General features: G+C 43.5%; 1 protein-coding gene across 1 annotated transcript in view; it reads right to left on the minus strand.

Annotated features, from left to right (window-relative positions):
* NUTM1 (NUT midline carcinoma family member 1) overlaps positions 1-16,651 on the minus strand; it is a 370,663-nt gene that overhangs the window by 310,256 nt on the left and 43,756 nt on the right. The gene's annotated exons all lie outside the window — the stretch shown is intronic.

A 16,651-nucleotide genomic window follows, 5' to 3' on the forward strand; every position in this document is an offset into this window, starting at 1 on the left:
TACTGTAATTAAGAAGACTTTGCTGTACTTCATTTTGGTTCGCCTGTAGTCAGCGTGTCAACCTTTTCAAATGTGAGAAATTATGGTATTTTCTTCAAGGACTGGGAGGTTACATCTCAGACTTTGGGGCGATAATGGGACTCCATGTTCCGACCCCACTCACCTGACAACACAGGTACTACAGGACCAAAGATGACCCCAGTCACCCCCTAACAGTGCCTTAACCCCTCGAGCGATATTCAATAATAATCACCCGGGGAAGAACCGGTTAACGTCAAATAATAGTGGAGATACAGGTATTCTTACGGCCATCCTCTAGACTGCAGGCATACCACATCTCTGTACCAGGAACATACTGCAGCAAGAAGAAACAAAAGACAACAGATTATGAGAAAGGGATAGACCCACTGGATAGAACGTTATGCAAAAGATAGTGTCACCCAATAACACATCTTTCACCTTATCCGTCACATACCCAGAACAGAACGTAGGAATTACTCTCAAGGCAAGCCTGAGGTCTCTTGAAAAATGGAAGGAAGGGGGTGGGGAAAGGTATTCACAAAAGAAGTTCCAAGCAAAATTCTGTAATACCAAGTTCTCCCAGAATGCAGGGGAAAAAGGAACACCTCCAGAAAACAAGCGATCAAAAAGCCCGCTTGCAAAATAATATAGTCCCGGAGATTCCTTCTCAGTGCACTGAAGTAAATTATGTTCTCCAAAAAATATGGACAATATACCTCTCCTAGAGTCCACAAGAATCCACTACTTGTTTTGCCCTCCAAGATAACTCCTGGTGAATCCAACTTGAACTGTAGAGGAAATGATATCCCACGTAGAGTCTGCTCCAGCCCAAAAACAGACAAGTCCGTTACAGCAGAAGGGGATCCAATCACGGGCGAAAGAGGAGTCCAAAAGGAAAAGTAACCATGAGCTGGGAAACAAAGATCCAAACAACAGGACGCCAGGATACCAAAAGTCGAAATGCTTCCGGGGCCGAAAACCAGAAGAGAACCTAAGCAATGATAGGAGTTAGCAGGGGCTTTAAATACAGACCAAAGCCCCACCCATCCACCCCTTACAATGCTGGTTACAAAAGGGGAACTCCTACCCACCTACCCGAGAACAGGATCGAGTTTCCGCCTCAATTGGTTCCGCCCACCTATACCGCCCGCAAGTTCCCGCTCGCCAAGTCCCGCCCGCCATTCCCGCCCGCAAGTCCCGAAAGAAAGAAAGTAAAGGGAAAAACAACCCACACACAGCGCTCAGACCACAACACTCCACAATAACAATACAGTTAGGCTCTCCTATGGGCCTCCAGGTGAATGCAGCGAAACCCTTCCAATTGAAAAGAGTTAAAGATATGGATGTGTACTAGCTCTGCTTCTTTTTAACTCCTCCTTAACAGCGTGGTGGACAATCTAATGGAGGTCGCCCTCGATGGTCTAACAATTGCTGGTCATAAGGTTCAAATTCTCTTGTTTGCAAGTTATCCAGTTTTGTTATCTAGAACTGAAAATGCAAAGCACAAATTGCTGGAGAGATTCACAGGTCATTTCAAGAGAAAGGACTTAACCATTATCAATAAAAAACACTAAGGTTATTCTAATAAAGCCATCCCCTATTTAGAGAGAAACCCCCAGGTACATGGAGAGTAAATAGTGTGTGTGATATAGTACAATTACAAGGGTATGCAATGTGATAGGCAACTCAGGTGGGCAGAAGAGATAGGCAAGGCTAGTTAGTACCACATTACTTCAAACTTCAAAGGCTGTACTTGGATTCAAACAATAGGCAGGTTGCCAATATATAAATATATTCCTCAAAATCTACAAATAGAAAGCGGTGGAGGTGGGAGCGAGACTTTCACCAGCATGCCAGAGATGTTGAGGTGTGAGATAAATCATGTGTTTGGTATTTGAGCTGGACCACTAAAACGGGAGAAGATGGGAATCTCATGGGGGACCATCTGGACATCTTGCAATTATTATCATCGTGGTGTCCGAACCCGTCCCTCTCACTTTTGCTTGGGGGTCACATATCTATCTGGCACATTGATAATAAGTGTAGGGTATGTGCAAAATTCAGCCCATCCCCATACATCAATCAGGAGTTTGGCTACCAGTGGACAATATTCTGGGATGTCTGAGAGTGCGGCTTGGTGACTGTAAGACTTTGACTGAGTTGTAAGTATTAGTGGAATTTAGTGTGGGAGAGTCTAAAATGGACCTGCAAGTCTTGGAAGGATCTTATGTGTGACCCTTGCAACACACCTTCTAGGTTAGTGATACCTATTTTGTCGCACCTACTGAATCCCTTTATTTGGGCAGGGTGTCTCAACCATTTACAATGCAAAAATGGGATTTGTTGCATCAGAACCTTGTCCCAGCCAATTAAGCTCAGTACCAAGAAACAGCTCAGGAGGACCACCCTGAGGATCTCAGGGAAGTGCCTAGGGATAGGCACACCGCAGAACAAATTCATGACATTGTAGAGGCACAAGTGGAGTGGTGTGGCTCACTGGTTAGAGGCGGCAGACCCAGAAGCAGAGGACGGCCCGGGACCAGGGTTCAATTCCCGATGCGGCAGGGTCTTGAACCAGGGTCAGCGGACTTGATAATTCTCGCCTCGGTGCCTACTCTAACCAGGGATTACACTCGGCAACTCTGGGCATTAGCTTGCCTCATCTCCACAACGGCCCCCCACAAACGCCGGGATGCCTGGTTTCACCTTGGAGATACCCAGGAGGGAACATCTCACAGGGAAAGCCAGGACGGGTTCCCCAGCAGTCTATAGCGCCAGGACGCCTCCGGGTAGCAGTGCGCTTTACAAGACACACACATTTACATTTACATTTACAACAAGGACTGCTCAGTCTGGGAGGTCATGTGGTCCCACTCACCAGTCAATCAGTCATTAATTCCTAAAGTCTGAGTAGCCCAGTAGTACAACCAGATATCCACCATGTCCATCCCTCCATCAGAAACCATCTGCTTACGTTCATCTACAGCAACTTGAGGAGGATGATCCACCCCTAGAGAACAGCGGATCACCAATGCAAGGTTATTGAACAAGCTGTTTGGAACTATTAGTGGGAAGTTTTGGAGGGTGGAGACAATTTGTGGAAAGATCCCTATTTTAAATAGTGCTGCTAGTCCAAGAATGTGGAGAGGGAACTTCACCAATTTCTGAAGGTCTTTTTTTCATGGTACAAAGGAGAGAATTGAGATTTAGGGTCCATCTCAAGTGGGCTCCAGCAAGATGTGCACGCCAAGGTAAGGAAAGTTCAGTTACCTAATGGGAATAAACAAACCTGACTGTCAGCGGTCTGTAGAGTAAAAGGCCTATGTGTCTGAAATGACATAGGTGTCACTGTGTACAGGAAATGAATCCCATCAGCCCACCCAAATGGCGGAACATCATCATCTGGGACTTTCGTGGAAACTCGTATGGATAGGGAAATTGTTGAAATAGTGTGTTAATCTCCACTTCACCAAGACCACCAGCGGTGGATCCAACCATAGAATGACAGGGAGAGATAGAATGGTGTGGGATATTTAATTGCAGTGAGAAAATGTGTAAACAAAAGTGTATAATTTAAAATTGGCTACCGTGATAGCAAGGAATAATTTTAATAGGAAGCAATCAAGGTGTCAATATTAAAACAAAGTGTATGACAGTTTGACAAAATAACTGTCAGGAAAAGATGGTATAGTGGTCAACATGTTTCTGCCATTTTCTAGGGATATTTCCTTCTGGCTTTCATCAGGACCTAATAATACACTACTGCAAAAAGAAGAAGAAAAACAGTGCAAAACAAAGTATTTACACCAAGATAAATGATACCAGGTATACTGTTGAGCGTGGAAAGTCTCCTACGTCTCTTTATCCGGTTCAAAATTCAATTGGATTCTTTCCTGAAAGATTTACAAGCAAAAGAAAAATTGTACATGTAACAGACACAGAGAATACAATTTCTAACCTAATGTCAGATATTACTCTTAAGTCTAATTTCAAGAGATAGTTTCGAATTGATAAAAAGCTTTATGTAACTCACACAATAATGCTTGGGAGTAAGCCCCACTTCTCCTGGCCACTGCTCAGGAAATGGAGGCCCCGCTCTAAATCAGTGAAAAATAATAAAAGTGTAGGTTCTGTCTCTAAATGATACCAACCCCCATTTATTCACTGTGTTTACAAAATAGTTTAATAGAACCTTGGTATTTGATTTCAAAAACACCACAGACGGCTTGATCCACTGAGCTCACACATAACGACGACATTGTGTGTTAATGTTGTTAATAATAATTCAACACAAATTCTACCAAACTGCCAAAATGAACTTTGATAGATATCAGTCCTGATGTATTTGAGAAATATGGCAGGTTAGTACTTCAGTAAAGAACCCTTTGGCAGAATAGGGTTCCATCTATGCATTCTGACAACAAAAGAAAGGAAAGAAAAGAACCGCTGTATTTTAGCAGAGCGCCTAATTTCCTGCCGTCTCTTACCTCTCCGTCGGTACCTCTGGCCTCGTCCTAAGCCAAGGGGGGAGGTAACGACTGAACGAGGAAGTTCGCTTTATCTAGTGTGTATTAGCCAATCACGGTTTCGTGACCAAGCATGTGGTTATGTGGACCAGAGAGGGCACCACACATTGCACGTTACATCGCGGTTCGCTACTTAACATAAGCAGCAAGCTAACGTAGGGCGTTCTGTAATCGTTGGCTTTGAATCCTTCGTATCTGAAGAACAACCTCACTAAAGCCCAAAGTAAAGACACTAGTGATGCAGATAACAAGCACAAAGCGTCCTTAAAAACAGAGTTTCTGGGTGCGTATAAAACGTCCTAAAACTATGCCGCTTCGCTGCTAGGAAAAAGAGTAAACAAAGCCTGCGACCGCTGATAGGGCAATGATGTGGCCAATGGCGGGAGGCGGCTCAGACCTACAGCGTATTCTCCCTATCGGCTCAAATACCGCCATACGGGGAGAAAGACCATAAAGACTGATGTAATATGGCAGCAAAAGTTATCAAAAACCATGCCCTAGTTAGGTCTGGCGCAGACATCCTAAAGCCATGCCACAACGTTGTTTGAGCAAAAATGGAAAAAGTGGAAAAAAACAGCGTGTGCTGATTGGGCATTAACGTAACTAATGGCGGAAGGTAGCAGCGATATTACAGGCTACATTTGACAAGTATTGAGCATCATGACGGGTAATTGCCAAAAAGCTTTTTAAGAACTATCAATAATTTAAGAACTATCAATAATTTAATAGGTCATGTTATTATGATTCTAACGCCTGAGCGTTCAATGTAGAATCATGGCAAAAACGCTGTTTCACCTAGATAGACATACCAACGTAGTAAACCATGTTCTATAAACAGGAGCAAGGCCAACATCAGGGAGAGACCCGTCCGGGTTAATTATCTATCTAAGGCATATAGACTGACCTACAATGCAGGGAAAAACTGGTAGCTGTAATGCTCATTCGTACTATCTGAGTGCTAACTTGGAAAACCGTCCTGCACATCCCAAAGAAAGTAGAAGGTGGGCAGTCTGGACCAGGATGTGACTACTATTAATTGGCAATCAAATTAGCAATCTATTTGTTTAACTTTCTGACTTCTTTTGACTTTTTTTGTGTATGTTACACATAGACTTAGATCATAGACCGTATCTAGAACTGATAGTATCTTTTATGGATAAGGCAATAAATCTTAAATGGATACCCACGGTATTTCATCATTCAGTCCCTGTCTGTCACTTTTAAGTCTATAGATCCAGTTCTATTCTCTAACAAAGAGAAACCTCGTGATGTCTGTGATATGTGGCGGTACCCACGGTTTTTCCAGGACTGTCCAACTCATTTCTTCAGGAGTGTGTTTCATTTGGATGAAATGGGTGGTCAGTCTGGTCGCCGTATGTTGCACCGAATAGTGCTCTTATGTTCGTTTATCCTCAGTTTAATTCTCCTGGTGGTCATTCCCACATACCGCAGGGAGCAGGGAGCAGGGACATGTAATTAAGTAAATCAGTTTTTCTGAGTTGCAATTAGTATGACTTTTAAGGACCCATGGTCTCTGAGTCCCTATATCAATGGTTAAGGTCTTCTTTGTTTGAGGGCAGACTGTGCATTGTCCGCACGGATAGTGGCCCTGTACAGGTGGCAAGTTCCATAAGGTATTCACAGGTGATAAGTCTGTCCCTTGGGACCTAGGCCTGGTGTGTACTAGGCTATCCCTTATACTAGGGCCTCTTTTGAATGAAAAGAGGGGAGCCTGAATAACGGAACCTGCTGTGTTCAAGATCTTCCAGTTCTTTCTCACTGTTTTCTGTACTTTAGTAGACAAGGTATTGAATGTTGTCATAAAAGTAAGTCTTTCCAAAGGTGGTTTGATTGTCGGAGGATCCAACAAAGCTCCTCGATGGTTATTACGAGCTCTCTTCTGTGCTCTTTTTATCAGGCGGCTTGGATAGTCACGTTCCTGTAGCTTCAAGGCTAGATCCTTCGCATAGATGTTATAATCAGATATATCTGAACAATTCCTGCGATTCCTCAGGAATTGTCCGACAGGTAGATTTTCTCTCAATGGCCTGGGGTGATGACTAGAAAAGGTCAGCAAGGAATTACGTGCCATTGGTTTCTGATAGAGCTTGCTACCAAGTCGTCCTTCCACAGGGAAGATAGTGATGTCTAGGAAGGGCAATTCATTTTTGCTGTACTCAACAGTAAACCTCAAGTATGGATTCTGATTGTTCAGCCATGTTTGGAACTCAATGATAGTTTCTTGAGAACCCCTCCACACTGCAAAGACGTCATCTATATATCATTTCCACACCAACACCTGATGGAAGAACGGGTTGGTGTGGTTGAGGACACTGTTCTCCTCAAACAGATGGACGTACAGATTGGCCAATGACGGAGCGAAAATGCTCCCCATTGAAGTACCCGATATTTGTAGATAGAGATGATCTTCAAATGCTAAAAAGTTCTCAGTCATGGCCATGTGGGCGCCCTCCATTATGAAGCTAATTGGTGATTGGTGTAATTGTATCCATCTCCAAGTTATCCAAAAGACCTCTAACTGCCTGTAACGTATCCAGTTGTGGTAGACAGGTATAAAGTGATTCTACATCGAAACTGACCAAATAGTCAGTCTCGGTGTTGAACACTGTTTCAGGTAGGAGTCGCAAGACATCCTTCGTGTCTTGTAGGAACGTCGGCATTCTCTTCACAAGTGGTCTTAAGAAATAATCCACGAAGGTAGATAAAGGCTCTAGTAGTGAGCCAATGCCTGAGATGATCGGACGTCCCGGTGGTGGTCTCAGCACTTTATGTATTTTCGGCAGGATGTAGAAATATGGGGTAACCGGGTGTGCTGTAGTCAAGAATTGAGCTTCTGATGTTGTGATCCATCCTTCAGCGTCTGCTTCCTCAACCATAGTCTGAATTTCGGTTGTGAGACACGAGGTGGGGTCCTGTGTAATGAGACAATAGTTTCTGGTATCGCTCAATTGCCTGAGGCACTCATCTCGATAAGTAGTCAAATCCATCACCACTATGGCACCCCCCTTGTCTGCTGGTTTTATTATGATGGTGGCATCCTTAGATAAGGTTGTCATAGCTGATCTATCTGTACGGGACAAGTTAGAAAAAGATTGTCCTTCTTGAGAGGTGATCACAGAAAGGTCATGTAGAACAGCCTTCTCAAATGCTCCGACCTGAGGGGGGACCTGATGTGACATTGGTGTAAATGTGGATGGCTTCTTTAGTCCTGTGTTCATAAAGTGGTCCTCCATCTCAATTGTTTTGTCTTTAAAGAGAAAATGTAGCCGCACTTTTCTAAAGAACTTTTCAATCTCACAACGTAGCTGAAAGGGATCAGTTACATTAGTCGGTACAAAACCTAGGCCTCTATTTAGGACCTGTTCCTCAGAAGGGGTGAGGGTGCGGGAGCTGAGATTCACAATCAGACTCTCTCCGTGCTTTGCCCCGCCTGCTGCTGTTGTGGTGGTTGCAGTTGGCCCTCTTGCTCCTGGTGTTGTGGGAGGGTGTTTCTTCTTCCCATTGTTATCCGCATCACTAGTGTCTTTACTTTGGGCTTTAGTGGGGTTGTTCTTCAGATACGAAAGATTCAAAGCCAACGATTACAGAACGCCCTACATTAGCTTGCTGCTTATGTTAAGTAGCGAACCGCGATGTAACGTGCAATGTGTGGTGCCCTCTCTGGTCCGCATGACCACCGCGATGTAACGTGCAATGTGTGGTGCCCTCTCTGGTCCGCATGACCACATGCTTGGTCACGAAACCGTGATTGGCTAATACACACTAGATAAAGCTAACTTCCTCGTTCGGTCGGTATCTCCCCCCTTAGGACGAGGCCAGAGGTACCGACGGAGAGGTAAGAGACGGCAGGAAATTAGGCGCTCTACTAAAATACAGCGGTTCTTTTCTTTCCTTTCTTTTGTTGCCAGAATGCATAGATGGAACCCTATTCTGCCAAAGGGTTCTTCACTGAAGTACTACCCTGCCATATTTCTCAACTACATCAGGACTGATATCTATCAAAGTTCATTTTGGCAGTTTGGTAGAATTTGTGTTGAATTATTATTAACAACATCAACACACAATGTCGTTGTTATGTGTGGGATCAGTGGATCAAGCCATCTGTGGTGTTTCAGAAATCCAATACCAAGGTTCTATTAAACTATTTTGTAAATACAGTGAATAAATGGGGCTTGGTATCATTTAGAGACAGAACCTACACTACCATTGAATTGTTACTTTTATTATTTTTCACTGATTTAGAGCGGGCCTCCATTTCCTGAGCAGTGGCCAGGAGAGGTGTGGCTTACTCCCAAGGATTATTGGGTGAGTTACATAAAGCTTTTTATCAATTCGAAACTATCTCTTGAAATTAGACTTAAGAGTAATATCGGACATTAGGTTAGAAATTGTATTCTCTGTGTCTGTTACATGTACAATTTTTCTTTTGCCTGTAAATCTTTCAGGAAAGAATCCAATTGAATTTTGAACCGGATAAAGAGACGTAGGAGACTTTCCACGCTCAACAGTATACCCGGTATCATTTATCTTGGTGTAAATACTTTGTTTTGCACTGTTTTTCTTCTTCTTTTTTCAGTAGTGTATTATTAGGTCCTGATGAAAGCCAGAAGGGAATATCCCTAGTAAATGGCAGAAACATGTTGACCACTATACCATCTTTCCCTGCAGTTATTTTGTCAAACTGTCATACACTTTGTTTTAATATTGACACCTTGATTGCTTCCTATTAAAATTATTCTTTGCTGTCACGGTAGCCAATTTTAAATTATACACTTTTGTTTACACATTTTCCCACTGCAATTAAATATCCCACACCATTCTATCTCTCCCTGTCATTCTATGGTTGGATCCATCGCTGGTGGTCTCGGTGAAGTGGAGATTAACACACTATTTCAACAAGTGTATCTCCCTATCCATACGAGTTTCCATGAAAGTCCCAGATGATGATGTTCCGCCATTTGGGTGGGCTGATGGGATTCATTTCCTGTACACAGTGACACCTATGTCATTTCAGACACATAGTCCTTTTACTCTACAGACCGCTGACAGTCAGGTTTGTTTGTTTCTACATGGTATATGGGGGTGTAGACTGTCCGTAGGTCTATAAATATGATTTCCCCTTAGACCTTACTCCAACCGTTTTGTTATATACCTAATGGGAATAGACAGCTTCCAGGTTATAGAGTCATTGTCTCCCTTAAGTGGAACTACTTTGAATTAAGCTCAGTTTGCCCTGAATTGAGTTTGATAGTAAGCAGCAAATGTTGCTGCAAATTCTGCTTGTGAGGAAATGAGGTGTATTATATGGTGTGGTTGTGTGACTTAAATGTGTACTACACTTACCAACCTCTTCGAGATTAGTAGTTTTCGTTTGCCACACCTTTAGCCAACCCTGGATTGCTATGGTTCTGTGCAGCAAGTGTTTCACAATGGAACAACTGCAAAGCATTTTACAAAACAATTGAAGACGGAATACACATGATACTAAAGAAATCCAACACCAATTAATAAACAGACTAATATTATATGTACTTTTAGACACTACAATTCAAAATATGCACTGGAGGGTTCTCGAGATATAGAATTTACAAGGTAAAGTAAATCAAAATTTTCACTCAACCTCGAACAAGCATTGACAAATTCAAACAAATTTAACACAGACATTTTTTGTTAATACTTTGGCTAGTGTATGGAGGTTGTTTGGAGGTACTTTGGGTGACCAACTCCGAAAGAGATCAAGTCAGGGGGGCCAGCAAAGCCCTCAGAAATAGCTACATCGACAGGTGAAGCAGTCTTCATTCAGTTCTAGGAAACTTTATTCTTTGCTGTAGTTTATAATGGAAGTGGCCCTAATGCAAGGGATACAGTATTATGAAGGTGATCAAGGATGCTGTGGATGTGATGGGGTAGACAGGGGCATTCCTTCCATGACTCCTTGGTCCACAAAATGGGTGAGGCAGCCCTGGTCACAAGGTCGACGTCCCTTGAAGTCCTCTCCGTCCTAGTAGGAGTCCAGTCACCTCTAGGCTACCAGTTGTCTAGTATTGCGATCACAGCCAAATCTTTCCCTGGGTGAGAACTTGTCTTTTGGGTGACCCAGCTGCACTCAGACGACTCTCCAAGTCCAGCGTACTTGAAAATATCTTTGAGCATTGGGTTCTGATTACTAGTGCTGTACTATGGAGGTTAGTGGGAGTTCGAAGATTGTTGGCTACCAAATTGCCCCAGCAGGCTGCTTCAGCTGTTGTGGCCCTGTGTTGCAAACAGGAGGTCAGCCAACTGACCCTTGGAGTCTCTTGCTTTGGCTCAGTTCTGGAGATGACTTCTTGATGAGCAGAACACAGCTGGCAGTTTCAGCAGATGCAGTTCACACTGGTGCAGCCTCTCTTTGCCGATTTCTCGGTGCAAAAGTGCAATCCTTCTTCCAGTCCAGTTGAGATCTGAGTTCTGTGAGCCAGAGGTGCCTTTTTAAGCTCAGAAAGTGCCCTCAGATTAGAAGAAGTAAGTAGCCAATGAGCAACTAAGTTCCCTCCCTCATGATGACCATTTCTTGAAACGTGGTGTTTGGCTATCTCAGGATGCACCACTCTGCCCACTCCCCACACGGCAGAACCCCTCTCTCGGCATCCATAACTCTCTAAACCCATTTTGGCACCTAGTTTCCCATTCCGTGTCCCTAGTTCCACCCTGTCTACCTAGACAATGGAAAAGCCCCTCTCCGAAGTGTTACCCATTTGCTCTTGAGAGGCGGCTTCTCCTTAGAATCTCGCCTTTTGGACAATCGCCCATGTGGCTTCCTACAGGAAGGAGGTAGCACCTCTCCCCAGTACAGGCTTTTATTGTCTCCTTTCCTGGGAGTCATAGCACATCAAATCAAATCAAGAATATTTATTGAGCGCACATATCACCAGAAGGTCTCATGGCGCTGGTGGACCACTCTGACTTTCATGCTAGAGAGAAGATCTTACTGGTTTAAATGGTCAAACAGCCATGTTTTAGCTCCCTATGGAAGCAGTTGTGATCAGTTGCAGTGCGTAGGTGAAGGGGCAATTTTTTCCAGAGAGTGGGCGCCAAGAAGGAAAATGATTTCCAGCCATTATTAGTAATACGGACTCTAAAAGGGGTAAGGAGAAATGTGTTACTGGACCTTAATAGCCTGCAAGGCTGGTACCAGCTGAGTATCTTTGCCAAGTAGCTGGGGCTCCTGCCGTACATAATCTTGTGTGCAAGGCAGAGAGTTTTGAACCTGGTTCACTTCCTTACAGGAAGCCAGTGAAGGAGTTTTAAGCTAGGTGTTTTGGGTGATCTAGACGGAAGATTCAGCACTAGCCTGGCCGCGGTATTTTGCAGAACCTGTAGACTGGACAACAGATCTTAATTTATTGGTGTCAACAAGGCGTTCCCATAATCCATCCGACTGATGATCAGTCCCTGTACTAAAGGTTTCCTTGCTTCTATCGGGATCCATTTAAAGATTTTGTGCAAACTGCGCATGATGTCAAAGCAGGTGCCTATCATTTAGTTTATCTGGTTCTTCATTGATAGTTGCTCATCAATTAGAACACCAACATTGCGCGCTGCCTGCCTAGGAATTGGACAGTGGCCCAATTTGGGGGGCCACCAGTCTTTTGACCAGTGCTCATGTGCCTTCCCAAAGAATATCACCACAGTCTTGTTACCATTTAGTTGCAGATGATTAGTGCTCTTCCATCTGGCAACGTGCAACATGCAATTAGTAAAACATGTTTTTGTGTCCATGGGGCCAGGACCAAGGGAGATCAGAATCTGAGTGTCATCAGCATATGACACTACGTCACAGCCGTAAGACCTGATCGCCCTGGCCAGTGGAGTTACATAGAGATTAAAAAGTGTTGAGCCCTGAGGTACTCCCATCCTTACTGGTCGACTACATGAGACCACATTTCCCATCTGAACAGTGGTGGTTCGATCGGTTAAGTAACTCTTGAACCACTTCAAGGCCCTCCCTCTGACACCAATCTCCCAGAGCCGTTGTTCCAGAATGCTGTGGGAGATGGTGTAAAAAGCGGTCGATAGGTCTAGAATACAAGGATGGATGATTGTCCCTTATCTAAAGCCAGTCTGATGTTGTCAAAGGCTTCCGCCAATGCTGTTTCTGTGCTATGCGCAGCCCTAAAACCTGACTGTAAAGTGTCCAATAGGCCATTGCTTTCAAGATGGATTACAAGTTGTCTGTTAACTAAAGACTCAAGCACTTTCTCAAAATAGGTAAGTAGCGAGATTGGGCGATAGTTGGTCAGAATTTTAGGGTCTGCAGAAGGTTTGTGCCTCTGACGGCCTTCCATATCACTGGGACTGTTGATTTTAACAGTGATCTATTAAATAGGTCAGTAAGGTTGTCAAGAAGCAAAGGGGAACTGGTAGAGAAGAAGCGAGGTGGCATTGGGTCCAGTGGTGAGCCAGATTTGATTTTCAGAAAGGCTGTTTCCACATCTTTCTAATTAAACTGGGAAAGGTCTACCAATAGAGGAGGACGGCTGATAGGATCAATTACATCCTCTTCCAGGGTGGTTAAAGATTCGGAAGGTGAAAAAAAAACAATGAATTACAGAGATCTTGTCCTAAAAAAAAACTGAGAGTGAATCCACACAGTCCTAAGAGACAGGAGCACCAGTCTGAACAGGGATAGCCGATAATTATTTTAAGATTTACAGAGTTCCTTGTGGGAGTTGGCTGTCTTTTCAATCTAGGAGGAAGAAAGCTATTTCAGGGACAGGTTCCGTGTGCAACCGTTAAGGGTATAGGAAATCTAAGGCAACAAAGTGCCAACTTTGTAAAAGTTGCACACTGCCACATGTTACAGCCACATGTTACATTAATTTTGACTTCAGAATCAAGTCAAGCTTAATGCAACGAGTTGCCTGATACCTTGGAGTACAACTTTGGTTACACCGTTTAGGAGTCAGCACAGCCAAGGAGTCAGCACAGCCAAGGAGTCAGTTTGTAACCCTGCTCTCCCTAATGGAGCGATCAAGCTTTTCCATAGTAAGAACTACATTTTTACGTTTTGACAGCCAGAACATGTAAAATAAAGGTTCTGCCGGTGCAGTATGATGCTTGGGAAGCCTGCCATAGGGTGACTTACACATAAATCAGAGGGAGGTTGGGCTTTGCCATTGCTTTAAATGGTAATGTCAGGCTATCAGTTTTAAACTGCTTTTCCAGTCTGCAATGGCCGAATAAGAGAATCGTTTCATCGGTCTCACACCCAGGGTGGCATAACCAGTGCTGCAATCCTTGGCATGACTAACTTGTCCTTGGTGACCTGGGTACAAAATACTAGGGATTTATAGGTAAGTTAGCCTATGCCAATTGGGTATAGCCAATGTAACAGTAATGTTTTGGGGTCAGGGCACTGACACCGAACGTCTGGTTAACAGGCCTCTGTGCACTCTGAGTCAAAAAACCAGCAGCATCATTCCAAAAACTTGAGGGTGACCACACAAAATAAGGAATTTTCTTACACTGCTCATTCACGTTTCTTCTCACAGTTATGCCCCAGTATTTCTGGAACTCTTCTAGATCACTTTTCATTAGTGACCAGCCAGTAAAGTAGCTTTATGGGTTTTATCCCTGTGTTCATACACCTTCCTAGTTGAGGCTCCCCTTCATTGGCGGGCTTTGTCCAGGGAGACCTGCCTCAATGTATTTTTATCATGTTCAAGCTGATATTGGAGAGTATCTGATGTCTCTGTCAGGCATTGAAATTCTAAATATACAATACGGGCTTCAAGATCAGTTATCTGTCACTGTTTGTCTTTTTCTTTATGTCTGAGATATGCCCTGCAGTCCCTCTGATAGTCGCCTTACCAGCTGCCAGAGAGTACCCATAGAGGCAACCAAATTCAGTATTTTGGAAAAGTTTGATTGGAGCTCCGTCAATAGATATTCAGAGCACTGACCATCTAATAGGCTCTAAGTGTTAAGATGCCACAAGTGGATTCTGTCCTTGGCGGTTAGCCTGAAATAAGCATTAAGAAGAGATCATTCAAACCCACCAGATGGGTTTCTTGCAGCATGAGGACTAGGCAAGTTCCTTTTTGCATAATGGACTGTCCTTTTGATACGATCTAGCAAACCATTAACATTCCAGGACATACTTCTAAAGTCAGTGATGTGTGTTTGGGGCGGTGAGTGTTGTCTTGAGCAACAGGTCCATACAGGTAAGATGACAAATCTCGGGCCTGCAAGTTTGCGTCAATAACATGGGAGACTCAGATCGGTGTACAGGGTGCTCAGAATGTCAAACTGAATCAAAGAATGTAAACAAACAGTAACAAGTAGAACATGCCTTACCCCCAACATCTCCCATCCCTAGACTTCCACCCCAGAAGCATCTGTTGCCTGGTGAACTCCTTTTAAAGAAATCATTGTTACATCTTAAGTTGGGCATTGGAAATGGACCTCCTCCTATGTAGAATGTTCTACCAAGGTGATGTAAGGTCAAAGTTCAAAGAGGATCTGACCAACACCTTGTATAAGGTAAAGAATGAAAAAAGTCCTGAGCACTCAATTATTACCTCAAAGTGTCCAGAGTGTTCAAAGTTCAAGTTCTTTGATTTCCTTTCTCATCTTGTGCATCAAATACTGTTGGTTTAGAAACAGGCAACCAAGAGTAAGTAGCCAGCAGCCAACATGTGTTTCATTGCCTGGTGAATATGCCTTCGACTTCCTTTTAGCTACTTATACTAAGTTCAACAAGCATATTCAAGAAGGCCAAAAGGCTCATCAAAATTAAAAGCCTCAATCCGTAACTGGTCAAGTGTGTAGCATCTGTTGATAAATTTAATAACCTAAAAACTGTATAGTATTTATGTAGTGGTATAGTTTTCAGTCCCAATATTTAATTTGCGTCCAATTTAATGTAGAAAGACCGTGCCGGAGAGTACTCCATGAATATATCGGCGACGTGCATGCATACTGAAAAGTATACCACTACATGAATACTATAGCGTTGCGTGCACTAAGGATTTCTTAGGTTATTACATTTATTGACAGATGCTACACACTTGACCAGTTACGGATTGAGGCTTATAATTTTGATGGGGCTGTAGGCCGTCTTGGATATGCTTGTTGAAGTTCGTATAAGCAGCCCTGAGGAAGTCGAAGGCATATTTGTCAGACGACGAACAACGTGTTGGCAGTTGGCTTCTTACTCTTGGCAGCATGTTTTTGTACCAACGGTATTTGATGCACAAGATGGGAAAGGAATAAAAAGAACTTTAACTTTGGACACTCTGGACACTTTATGAGTTAATAATTGAGTGCTCAGGACTTTTTTGATCTTTATGTATTACATATACCTTGATTGGTTTAGGTTGTTGGTAGCCGACCTTTGCCCTAGAGCACCACTAAAAATACATATTGTACTTCCTGTCCCGGACATCTGGTGAGCGCCTGCAGTTAGCCTGGTATCCACCTGTTTTTTGAGCACATTGTATAAGGTAATCATAGAAGATAATCACATGATTGCATGAAGCCCTACACCCTTTAATTGTCTCCCAGATTTAGAGCAGGTGACCAGAGAGGTCCGTTTGTATCTCAGTGTTCCATCCGGGAGTCTGTGTGATCTGTGCACATGACTGACATCTCACCGAGCAGTTAGGGTTGACGTTTGTCTGGCTCAGACGAGTGCGGTATGCCATGGGGCCATTCCGAGCCCCGGCAGAATCTCACCTTGACTTCACTGGCTTGGTGACTAAGGGCGTCCAGGTACATTGACCAGATGAGTCATGACCCATAGGAAGATGGTGGCTAAGTTAATTTTCCTCCACTGCCCAGTACCACGCCTCTTCTGTGATCTCAAAGAAGTGTGATCGAGAGTTGCAAATCACTTTAGGCTTGGAAGATTAACATGTATTGTAAATTCATTGCTCGGATCTTCTGAAGATCGGCGTCAATAGATTTTCTCCATTTCAGGACAAACTTGGTATAGTCAGGGAAGATCATGATAAAGTTAGATTGAAACCCTAGTGTACCAGCTTTCCACACTGGAGGAAAGATAATGTCTCTGTCATGACAATTGAGTATAAGGGCAACCATTT

The sequence above is a fragment of the Lissotriton vulgaris genome, chromosome 5 (genome assembly GCF_964263255.1).
Source record: "Lissotriton vulgaris chromosome 5, aLisVul1.2, whole genome shotgun sequence".
Classification (NCBI taxonomy): Eukaryota; Metazoa; Chordata; class Amphibia; order Caudata; family Salamandridae; genus Lissotriton; species Lissotriton vulgaris.